Source organism: Octopus bimaculoides, chromosome 2 (assembly GCF_001194135.2).
Source record: "Octopus bimaculoides isolate UCB-OBI-ISO-001 chromosome 2, ASM119413v2, whole genome shotgun sequence".
Classification (NCBI taxonomy): domain Eukaryota; kingdom Metazoa; phylum Mollusca; class Cephalopoda; order Octopoda; family Octopodidae; genus Octopus; species Octopus bimaculoides.
In genome coordinates this window covers 30692140-30704838 of record NC_068982.1, presented here as the reverse complement: position 1 = coordinate 30704838, position 12699 = coordinate 30692140, and positions in this window count along the sequence as shown.

Genomic DNA, 12699 nt, shown 5'->3' with positions numbered 1-12699 from the left:
CTCGCCATGTTTGCTTCTACTCAAGCTCGCCATGTTTGCTTCTACTCAAGCTCGCCATGTTTGCTTCTATTCAAGCTCGCCATGTTTGCTTCTACTCAAGCTCGCCATGTTTGCTTCTACTCAAGCTCGCCATGTTTGCTTCTACCACATCCTGTCACCCTGCAACTGAATTCCCATATGACCAGTACTTGCCCGGTATCCTAGCTCTCTCAGAGGCTAAACAATCTCCAGCCTCCCAAGGGTAGCCTGCCCATTACTACGCAATGTTCTAAACCTCCAAGGTAATACATATAATACAGGTTATGTCTGTTACCCACTCTACCCTGGCCCAATCATCCCTTGCATCTTGTTGCATCTCTGTTACTGAGTTTCACCCACCAGATGCCATACTAGGCACTCCGACTAATTTGTCCTCCCCAGGAGGGCACTGACCTATACAAATTCAGGTCAAACTTCAACCACACCAATATCACTGATTTCAGAATACTTGTGAAGGTTATGGCAAATGTTACTACTCCTCTGCTTATCTTATAATCCTACCATGACCTACATTAATGAAAGACTTAATTCATCTCCTGCTTTAATAACACCCTCTGGTCCCTGGGTGCCTTTAGTAGAGTCCACTCTGTTGTAAAAATTCATGCCAGTTTTCCAATTTGAAATTACCTCCCTCTCTTACCAGTCTCCAAAGCCTTGTAATGGGTCATGAGCCTTGTTTTCCCTCTTGACTCAAAGAAATAAATGTCTAAATATCAGAGATGAATACTTGTGAAAAAGATAGTATTTTTGCTTTTTAACCGTCAACCTCATCTTTAGAGATAAAATGTATTCTTCATATTCATATCCACTTCAGATGTAATGTTGTTATTGCCTTTAGTTTAATTCCAGTGGATATTCAGGAACAAAACAACTGATTGTGATCGGAAATTAAAAGACCAATATGAAATGTAGATTAGATGGGAGCAATGTTTTTCTTTAATTTTCATCTCTAAAGATAAGGTTGATAGTCTGAAAATTTTGAAAGCTTATCTAAAAGAAACTGATAAGAAAAGACAATTCTTCCCTAAGGAGAATCTCTTGGTGGTAACAATTTGTATAGTGTTCTTTTAACTGAACGTTACAATGTGCTTAGAAATCAATTATTTCAATTTTGGCATCTTTCCCTAAAGTTTTCTAGCTATGATCAATATAAATTGTTAAAGGGCAACTGAAAGGTCCTGGAAAAAAATGCAATTTGTGCATAAAATACTGGGTTTTGTTTAGAGAAACTAGTTTTCAGAAACTGTTATCCGAAAAGAAGATTCAATAACTGATATTAAATAGTGCACCAAGGTTTAATCTTTTCTTGAGGCATATTTTATTTCTGTTGATAAAAAAAGGAACAGCATTGAAAGCATATGAAAGCCTTATCATGAAACTTTAGAAGTTAAAAATAATATATGAACAGTAAAAGTGAAAGCTAACATCTACTTGTCATAGCAACAGTTATATACCTCTGATGACTTCCTAATGATGTTGTCATAGTTGATGTTGGCTCTGGATCAGCCCTAATTAAGCAAACCTTTGATGAAAGGTATTCCAATTAAACCCATCCCCTCTACGAAGATTTAGGAGGTTTTTGTTTTTTTTTGCATATCATGTCCTTTCTTTTTTAACCTTTTTGGGGTCAAAAGGGGTCTTGGTCAAAATGTGCTGAACCAATGAGCAAGGAGCACCAGGGACCTCCAGCCTGGAAAGAGTGTGTGGAATAAAAAATAATAAAGTGTGTTTCAGTTCATTGTGATGAACAATTACATTTTTTTCCCCTTTTGGTGTTCGAGACAAACATTTTTGATAATGAAAAGACAAAGAATGTCATTTGATGCACATTGAAATTTAAAAAAAAAGGTCACGAGTCAAAATGACCTATTTCAACCCTTAATGTATGTAAAAGATTTCGACTAGTTCAAGATTAAGACTAGAGTGTGAAATTTTAAACATATTTAGCTGCTGTGTCTAGTAGGTTTCACAACCATGTAAGAAACTCTCTTCTCTCTTTGACTTCCTAGAAATTCTCTTCTATAAATAATCCCAAACTTTAGACAAAGTATTGAATACAATACCAAAAGCAATGGAACATATGGATTAATCATAGCAAAGAAGCAGCCTCTACAGGAATCATATTACTGTAAGAGAGACATTTGGTCACCCACAAACCTCTTCAAAATAAATCAGTACACTTCTTCACAGAACAAAGAAGAAAAATTAAGAAAAGGTGGAGGAGGAAAATATAATCAAGGCAAAATGTCCCAGTTATAATGTTATTTAAAAATCTAATATTAAATTATTATGGTCTTCGTTTTCTTTTTACAATGATAACTAAGGCCATTGAAATAATTAAAATAACCTCTTTACATTCAAAATAAGTTCCAGTAATATACTGAAAATGGTTGGTTTAAATACATACATTCTTCTTCTAATAATGATTTTGCATTAGGAAAGAATTAATTCACTCTAATTTCTCTTTTCCTGATCATTATTGATAAAATTTACACCCAATATATTCCAGTTGATTTTGAAAATAATCAAGAAAGAGAATGAATTTAATAAAATAAGTAACTCTTTCATTAATATGTCGGTGCTGGATCATAATTTAGCAAAATTCAGGAATAAAATTATGTGGAAAACATTAATTTAAATATAAACACTTTAAAATTAGTAAATTTTGTACCAAAATTGGGGATGATCTCAGGTGGGAGTGGTGTGACTAGAAAGTGTGTTGCCCGGGACAGCCCTTCAGTTTGCTGCACTCCACGGGGTTTCAAGCCTATACAGGCTTGTACAACAAACCCAAAAGTGCCGTCCCTGTAGAAACGTTGCCCAGGACAAATTATCAGCCCCTTTTTTGATACCAACATTGAATGTAATCCTGAGTGCATTGCATCATGGTGGACAAAGACAGGGTAGTTAGAGTTGGAAGATTTTACACCATAAGTCTATTCAATGAGGACTGACCAGTGGTTAAATAATAACAACACAAAACCATCTCTACAACTCTTTCATTATTCTGTCTAGTTAAGGCAGCAAGCTGGCAGAAGCGTTAACACACCGGGTGAAATGCTTAGCAGTATTTTGTGTCTTTATGTTCTGAGTTCAAATTCCGCCAAGGTTGACTTTGCCTTTCATCCTTTTGGAGTCGATAAACTAAGTACCAGTTGTGTACTCGGGTCGATCTAATTGACTGGCCCCCTCCCCAAAAATTTTGGGCCTTGTATCTAGAGTGGAAAAGTATGTAAAGTACAAGAAGGCGGTGAGCTGACAGAAACGTTAGCACGCCAGGCGAAATGCTTAGCGGTATTTCATCTGTCGTTATGTTCTGAGTTCTAATTCTGCCGAGGTCGACTTTGCCTTTCATCCTTTCGGGGTCAATAAATTAAGCACCAGTTATGCACTGGGGTCGAAGTAATCGACTTAATCCCTTTGTCTGTCCTTGTTTGTCCCCTCTATGTTTAGCCCATTGTGGGCAATAAAGAAATAAGAAATGTTAGCACGCTAGGTGAAACACTTGGCAATATTTTGTCCGTCTTTATGTTCTGAGTTCAAATTCCGCCAAGGTTGACTTTGCCTTTCATCCTTTCTGTGTCGATAAATTAAGTACCAGTTGTATACTGGGGTTGATCTAATCAACTGGATCCCTCCCAAAAAATGTTGAGCCTTGTGTCTAAAGTAGAAGAAAGAAAGAAAAAACAAACTATTCTTATTTAGTTATTTATTAACAGGTAATGCCAGGAAAATGACATCATTGTTCTAGAATAACAGTGGAGTTGTTTAACTCACAGAGGAGACTTAATAGAGTAGCCTGTTGATTAAAGATACTCCTACCATTACAAACCTTTTTTTTTTCCAGCTATACTGTATCCATTATTAAATTAAGGCAATGAGCTGGCAGAATCACTAGCACACCAGACAAAATGCTTAGTGGAATTTTGTACATCCTTATGTTTACATCCTTACGTTCAGAGTTCAAATTCCACTGAGGTCAGCTTTGCCTTTCGTTCTTTTGGGGGGTCAATAAAATAAGTATCAGTCAAGCTATGGGGTTGATGTAATTGACTAACCCTTCTCTCAGAGAGATGGAATACTGAGGGAAAGCTGAAGAAGCTGAAGAAGCAAGAAACCAACTGAAGAGAAGCAGAAGACATGCCAGAATCAAGAACAAGGCATAAAAGTTGTCAATGGCCTATGCCCCATAAAGAACAAAAGGTACAAACCAAAATAATAATGTAATGTATATATATACCATAATATTGTTAGGCCATCTGTTTTGCAAATAAGTTTTGTCCAACATATTTGTGTCTACATTTTAAACCATATGTCGATCTACAAAGAGTTTGATGGTAAACATAATGCTATTGGAATATTAGTGCAGAAGTGCTGGGAGCAAACGTGTAAAAAGAAAGAGGTGAAATTTGAGGAATAATTAGTTTTCTCATTCGTAATTTCTGTTGTATAAAACACAGAAATACTAAAATATACCCGAAAACAACTACCTTTTACTTTTACTGTGAGGTATAGGATTTCAAAGGACGCTATTCCAAAACCTCACCACTAATAATAGATAGATTCAGAGAAGCTGGATGTCAAGAAAGAGGCAGAGATAGACGTCTTTAGTATAGAAGGCAATTAGTAGATTTGTGGTGTAGACTTGAAACCTGCTGAAAGATACCAACCAATCAACTGTTAGAGTGCTGTGAGGGTGATTGGGTCACTATGCTGAAGTAGTTGCCTGTTGGTGTGTGTTGCATTGTTGAAAACCATCGTTGTGTAATCTAGCTGGCTGCATGGATAATAAATAAAACAAACTCACAAACTTTTAACATATTTATTGCTGGACATGATTTATTGTGTTGGCTGTTTACAAAAGAAAAGTGCTGATAATATAACAACTGACTGGGAGGGATGAACTGTGCTGTCTTGTAGAAGGCTAGCTGGTACATCGTGTGTGAGTGTCTGAAGCTGTTTGTTGTTTGAGATGGTCTGGTCTTAGTGGTCTGCCTTCTGTAAGTGCCTGAAGTGGACTCCATGAATACTGAGTGTCATGTGTGGTTTGCCTGTTGCTTGAGTTGAGCTGGTCAATAACGATATGCTTCAAACGTTTGAGTCACCAAACTGGATTACTTAACAATCATTGTTTTATGAACATTATCTCAACATTATTGTAGTGCTGGCAGCAAGCTCACCAGCATTTATCTGTAATATTTATTGCCAGCCATAATATGTTTGATGCTGGCCATTTATAATGAATGATATTAAGTATTATCAGCTGGGAGGAGAGAAAAACTGCTCTGTAACTATAGACGTTATCTGTGAAACATCAAGTGGTACGTTTGAGAGCTGGGAATTTTCAGCACAGATGTCCAAAGCAATCCACGGTGTTAACAGTCTGTCAGCCATCTGGGCGCTCAATTGTCTGTGTGGCAAGAGGTGAGACAGGTAAATTAGTCGGCCATCCTCAACACTCTGTGATGAGTAAAGCTCACAGTTTCATGCTGATTAATTGATGTATAGATCAAACACATGAAACTGTGATGGCACGCTTGTGGTGCATAACCGAGTATCTAGTGGTTAGAGTTCAAATCCTTGCCACAAAAGCAAGAACTAGTAAGCAGATGTACAAGGGCGGTAATTAGTGAGAAAAACCGTAAAATAAGTAGTTGTGTGCCTCTGTTATCTAGGTGACCTAATTAACATTGGAGACGTGGGGGGGGGGGGCCTCTGCATTGAATTACATTATTAGTAACTGAGTAGAAGCTTTTTTAATTTTCTCTTTCTTATCCTTTTATTCTCATTAAAGTTATTGATATAGGCTCACAAATACTAATTACCATAATATTGTAGCAGCTATAAAAACACGAAAGGCAACAAAAACACAATAACGTATTCTTTATATTTTAGTTGACAATAAAAAGTATCGACTATAAATATATGAAAAAGAAATGAAAACACTTCTATGAAGTACGAACTCGCCTATAAAAACAATGAAAGTAACATGTTCTTCTGAGAAAAACATGTGATTTGAAGCAAGGTTGAATGAAAATAATAATGACATGCTGGACCATATCATATTACAAGGTCCAAAATTTCAATTAGCATGGATTTTTAACCTTATACATATATTGATCGGTGCATCTAAAACCTATAATTTTCATTTCCAAATAAATTTAGCAGAAACTATTTGCAAAACAAGAAAATATAAACATTATAGGTTAGAAAGAGAAAGAGATGCTTGAACAAATACAAAATTGGAAAACCCTGAAATCAGATGGTGTTCAGAGATTCTGGTTCAAAAATCACTCAAGTATACACAGCCATATACAACGAATTCTTATGGGCGGTGTAGAAAATGGAACACTAACATGGATGATAAAAAGAAATACAGCGCTACTATAGAAGGACAAAAGAAAGATAAGGGAAGTTGGTAATTATAGGCCTAGTACTTGTTTACCACTATTCTGAAAGTTATTAACAGACTTCATAGCAGTTGAAATATATAGCTTTCAGAAGAAAGAGACTCTATTGCCAAAGGAGCAAAAAGGATGCAGAAAGAAATCAATGGAACTACTGATCTGCTGTGTATTGATAATATGAATTGAGATACAAATAAGAAAGGAGAACATACTTGTTGGCTGGATAGTTACACATTTAAGGTCAATAAGAAGGAAAACTGTTTTAAGAAAAAGATAAAGGGGTCATAGAAAGTAGAAGTAACATGCACAAATAAATCATTAGGAAATACGAAAATACACAGGGGGATATTCCAGAGAGACAACTTCTCTTCATAACTTTCATCATTGTGTTAATCACTCTGACAAGCTTTCTGAGAAAATCCAAGAATGCCTGTGTGTTTGCCAAAATGAAAGTGAAAATAAATCACCTGCTTTATATGGATGACCTCAAACTATATACAAAATGTCAAAAAGTCCTTGATTCTCTAATCTAAACAGAGCAAAGATATCAGGTGGAAATTTGGGGTAGATAAATGTACAATGTTAATTATAAAGAGGGACTGGAAGTTAAACCTTGATGGTATAAAATTACTACAAGATGATATCATCAGATCGTTGAGAAATAATGAAGGATACTAGTACCAAGAGATGCTGTGAGATGACAGGATAATGTAGAAACAATAAGGAGAAAACCTTCCAAGAGTACAAGGGATGTATTAGAAAGGTTGTCTCCTTTCCGTAACCCTAGATAGGGGCCCATACCGGGTACTGTCAGCCAGAGCCAGCTGAGCCCGGGACTCGTGTCAGGCAGGGTCGTCACTCCCTGAAGTAGTGAAGAAAATCACTACCCACTACCTATGATAACAATTATTCTTGTGGTAATCAGTGCTCTTGACACAGCATCTAAACTGCTGCCTTAGAAATTGAAAGAAATTTGTTTTTGCATTGTCAACCTGCAGAAAAGTGCAACCCTGTATTCTAAGAAAGATTCCTGAGATTTGTAGAGACTTGTTGTCACAAAACCTCAAGACAACATCTCTGCAATATAATATAGCATGTAATAGTTTCAATAACAACAAAAGCAATGAGAGGCACAAGGCCTGAAATTTGGGGGAAGAGTGCTAGTTGATTACATGACTACCCCTACCAGTTCTTATTTCATCAACCTTAAAAGGATGAAAAGCAAAGTTAGCATTGGCAAAATTTGAACTCTGAATATAAAAGCAGAAGAAATACCACAAAGCATTTTGAACAAATGATCAAAAAGCAAGTTTTACATGGTAATCAGGATTAAATAAAATTCAAAAGAAAGAAAACCTGACTGAATACTAGCATGAACACATTGCTTTAAACATAATGCATTTGGTTTTGAACCTACAACTATATGGTCATAAGCTGAAAACCCTACCCACTAGGCCATGCATCTACACAGGTAAGATATTATACTGGAAAGATATACTGGAAGGTAGCGAGCTGGAAGAAACGTTAGCATGCCGAATGAAATGCTTAGCTGTATTTCATCTGCCGCTATGTACTGAGTTCAAATTCCGTCGAGGTTGACTTTGCCTTTCCTCCTTTTGGGGTCAATTAAATAAGTACCAGTTACACACTGGGATCGATATAATCGACTTAATCCGTTTGTCTATCTTTGTTTGTCCCCTCTGTGTGTAGCCCCTTGTGGGCAGTAAAGGAATAAGATATTATACTGGAAAGAGTATACGATATTGTAAGTAACATCTTCCTGTTTTTTGCAAGGTTTTCCCAATGTGATACATGTATGCACATCCTTGTGTTAGGCTTGAACCTGCATGCACTTGGTCTAGCTTATCTTTATTTGTTGCAATCATTGGACTGTGGCCATGCTGGGACACCACTTTGGAAGGTTTTAGCTGAATGAATTGACCCCAATTCTCTTTATTTTTTTTTTTCTTTCTAGCCTGGTATTTATTGTATCAGTCTCTTATGCTGAACCGCTAAGTTACAAGGATATAAACAAACCAACGCTAACTGTCAAGCATTGGTAGAAGACAAACACAAACACTAATACAAAGACACACATAGATATATACATATGCACATCACACACACACACACACACACAGCTATATAAATATAAATATGAAGAGGTTTTTTTCAGGTTCCATCAGCCAAATCCACTCACAAGCATTGGTTGGCCCAGAGCTATAGTAAAAGACACTTGCCCAAAGTGTCATGCAGGGATATTGAACCTAGAACCATGTTGTTCTTACCACACAGCCATACCTGCATCTGTTCAATTTCTTCTAACAAATTTAGCCATTTCTCATAAATTCTTGAATTACTTATTTATTTATTAACTATTTGGATATCTAACACTGTTCTTGTGATACAAGTAGTACAAAAGTAAATTTACTCGTTTTAAATATCTGGCGGGTCATTAACATTTGGAGTGAGAAGACCAGCATACAGAGAATGGAATGAGCAATATTTGAGATACACAAAGGTAAACTTTTAATTTACTCTGCAAATATACTTCAACTTCACATATATGCTGAATGTTATGAGCAAAATTTGAATCAAGTATCCTTTTCGTTTCAACCTGATTATTCAGATGTCAAAACTAATCTTGCATGCATACACCCCTATGGCATATATGTTGCTGTGTTTGATTTAACAATTTACATGGAAAACTGGTGAGCGTAAATAATTCTATTTCCTATTCTGATATCACTTGAATTACCCTTGTTGGGTCCTCCACATTAAAGAAAGTGTTAGGTAAAATAGGTTGGAAGACCCCCTTCAGGAGTTCTATTAATATTCATGCTCTCTTCACAGCTATATGTCTCTGTATAGAAAGATATATATTTATGTGTATAATATATATATATATATATATATATATATATACATACATACATGTATATACATATATATATACAATATATATGCATATATATGAGTGTGTGTGTGTGTGTGTGTGTATGTGTTTGTATATATATATATATATATATATATATATATATATACATACACACACACATGCTTTTATTTGAATGAGAAGATATGTATATATGTCTGCGTGTACATGTGCAAGTGTGTGCATATGTATGTGTATTTGTACGGCTGCGCCTCCCTCCTGCAGGCAGGTAACTCAATAGGCTTTACAACTGAAATTGATGCTCTGCAAAGACAGTAGTATCAACTTCGACATTCACACTCAACCATCTCGATTTGGCTTTCATTGAAAATCAGTCAAGAAATTCTGAAAATGATCAAGACTGTGACAGTAAAATTGTGTCTCTAGTAATTAAATAACCATATAGATGGGATACTCAAAATCGAACTGAAGCTCTGTATACATGTGTGTGTGTGTGTGTGTGTGTGTGTGTGTGTGTGTGCGTGCGTGTGTGTGTGTGTGTGTGCACGTGCATGTGTGTGTTTGTATTATACAGTGAAAATTTAGGAAAGAAAACGGAAACCAATTCAGGGAGCTAAATAGATATACAAAAACGAAAAATAATATACAAGAATAAAAAATAAATGACTGTAACACTGTTTGCTTTTACAATAATGAGGTTGTTGCTGAAGGCCATATTCAAAGATCTCTTTGAAGATTTTGCCATGCAGACTTATAGAACTACAGGAGTTTTTTTGCAAAACAAGAAAATCTAATTAAAATGTATTGAAAAGGATTTTCATAAAATAACGTAATGTGGTCTTATTTATAACAAAACTGAACTAAATATATAAATATTTCTAGAAGAAATTAGGACGCTACTTTTACAGAAGCAAACAGGAAAAAGAACATCCCACCGTTGCCCTAAAGAAATGAATGGCACTCTTGTTAGAGCCAAGAAAGAAAATATTGGAAAGTCTTCGTCATAAAGTTTTGAAGTTTCATTTTCTTGTACACTATTTTCACAAGGAATCTTATGAGATATAAATGTAACATAATAGTAATACAGTTTACATGCATGAAAGAAAGATTAGCTTTGAGATAGATTATTGCCAAAAAGTTTTAATACATTTATATATCTTTTTTAAGTAAGGTTACACCTCAGCAGAACTGAAAACATTTGAAATTAGAAATAATTTAAAGCTGTGTGGTAAGAAGTTTGCTTCCTAACCACATGGTTCTAGGTTCATGCCCACTGAGTGACACTTTGAGCAAGTATTTTCCACTATAGCGTTGGGCTGACCAAAGCCTTGTGAGTGGATTTGGTGAACAGAAACTGAAAGAAGCCCTTCATGTGTGTGTGTGTGTGTGTGCGTGCTTGACAACTGGTGTTGGTGTGTTTAAGTCCATGTAACTTAGCAGTTCAGCAAAAGAGATCGACTGGCCACAGTCTAATGACAGAAACAATAAAAAGATAGAAAAATATGAGACATAAATTTTATCTTTCTTAATTAGCATTAATCATTAAGACAATCAAATAATAGTGATTAGTTCCTCTTTGAGAAGCCATTAAATATAAAACTTCAGTCAATCTTGAAATCTGAAGACACAATTAATAGTATCATCATCACCATCATCATCATCACCATCATCATCATCATCATCATCATCATCATCATGAATCCTCCTTTTCATTATTGTCATCATCAATAGCATTGATGCCCACTTTTCCACGCTTGCAGGGGCATACAGAATTTATTGAGGCAGACTTTTTATGGCTGGATGGCCCCTTTCCTGTCATCGACCCTCACTTGTTTCCAAACAAGGTAATATTTCCAACTTAGCCAGGCATGTTTATGCAGACTGTAGGAAGTGAATAACACAGCTTGTATGACAGTGACACAAACAACTATTTTGTGATGTCAAGACAAGGAGACATAAACATCACCTACCAAATCTACACACATGGCTTTGATTGGCCTGGCGCTATAGTAGAAGATGCTTACCCAAAATGCCATGCAATAGGACTAAACACTGAAACCATATAGTTGGGAAGAAAACTCCTTAATCACTCAGCTATGCCTAAATCAAATTCAAAACAGTTTAATCACTGACATTTGATTGATATGAATGATAATAAAATAAGAACTACATTAGTCCCATTGGTATACTTACATTATCATCATTATTTTAATGCCCACTTTTCCATGTTTACTTAAGTCACATAGAATTTGTGGTAGGTTTTCAACAAACAGATGCCCTTTCTGTTGCCAACCTTCACCAGTTTCCAAGCAACATAGTATTTCCTCATGACCAGACACTATCTTCATGGCAAACTGAGAATATACAATATCCTTTATATGACATTGATTCTTGTTAATAACCTCAATGTGATGTGAAAACAAGGGCACACACACACACACACACACACACACGCATGCATGCATATATACAGCAGGCTTCTTTCAGTTTTAAAATGAGTAGCAACCAAGAAAACTTTGTGTTCAAACACCAGGATTATTCATTGTGCCATCTGAAAGCATCCAGATTTCATACTTGTAAGAAGGGATCAACATTAATGAGGACCTTTGCACTTTGAGCTTTATAGGAAAACTAATGGCAGTCTATAAGACATTCAGCTGTATCATGGTAGATGAGACTGGACCCAGTTTTACTTTTATCTTTTTTAATGAGCTGCCATCCCAGCTCAAATTACTTCAAAGTATTCAAAATTGTCTGCTTCATAAAGAGTGTTAGTTAGTTCAACAAGATTTTAGCTGATGTTCTGTTTGGGGTTATTGATCAGAATCTTGCCCTTTTCTGAACTAAGTTCCATTCCATAAGCTGCTGCTGCTCTTTCCAATCTGGTGGTGAGTTCCTGGAGTTTTGCTTCACTAACTCGCCTTTGGTCAATATCATCACCAAAATACATGTTACAAGGTGCTATCCTCTGATGGACATGGGGATGGGGATATAACATAACAAAATAATATACCAGTGTAGTGATATAGACTATCAACACTTCAGTTGGAAGTCTAATGGTATGAAATATGCTTCTGTAATGGACACTGCATCTATCCAGTGATATGGAGTCTGTCACTGAAGTAACCATACCACCAAGTGAATGTATCAACACTTACAGCTGTGACACAACATTGAGATAGGGGTGACAAATCTTAATTGGATGTACTATACTCCTTTGGACCATTTGGACACTACTAGTTTACAAGGATGTAAACACACCAACACTAATTATCAAGTGGTGGTGGGGGACAAACACAAAAATTAGGACACACACACACATGCACACCCACACACACACACACATATATATATATA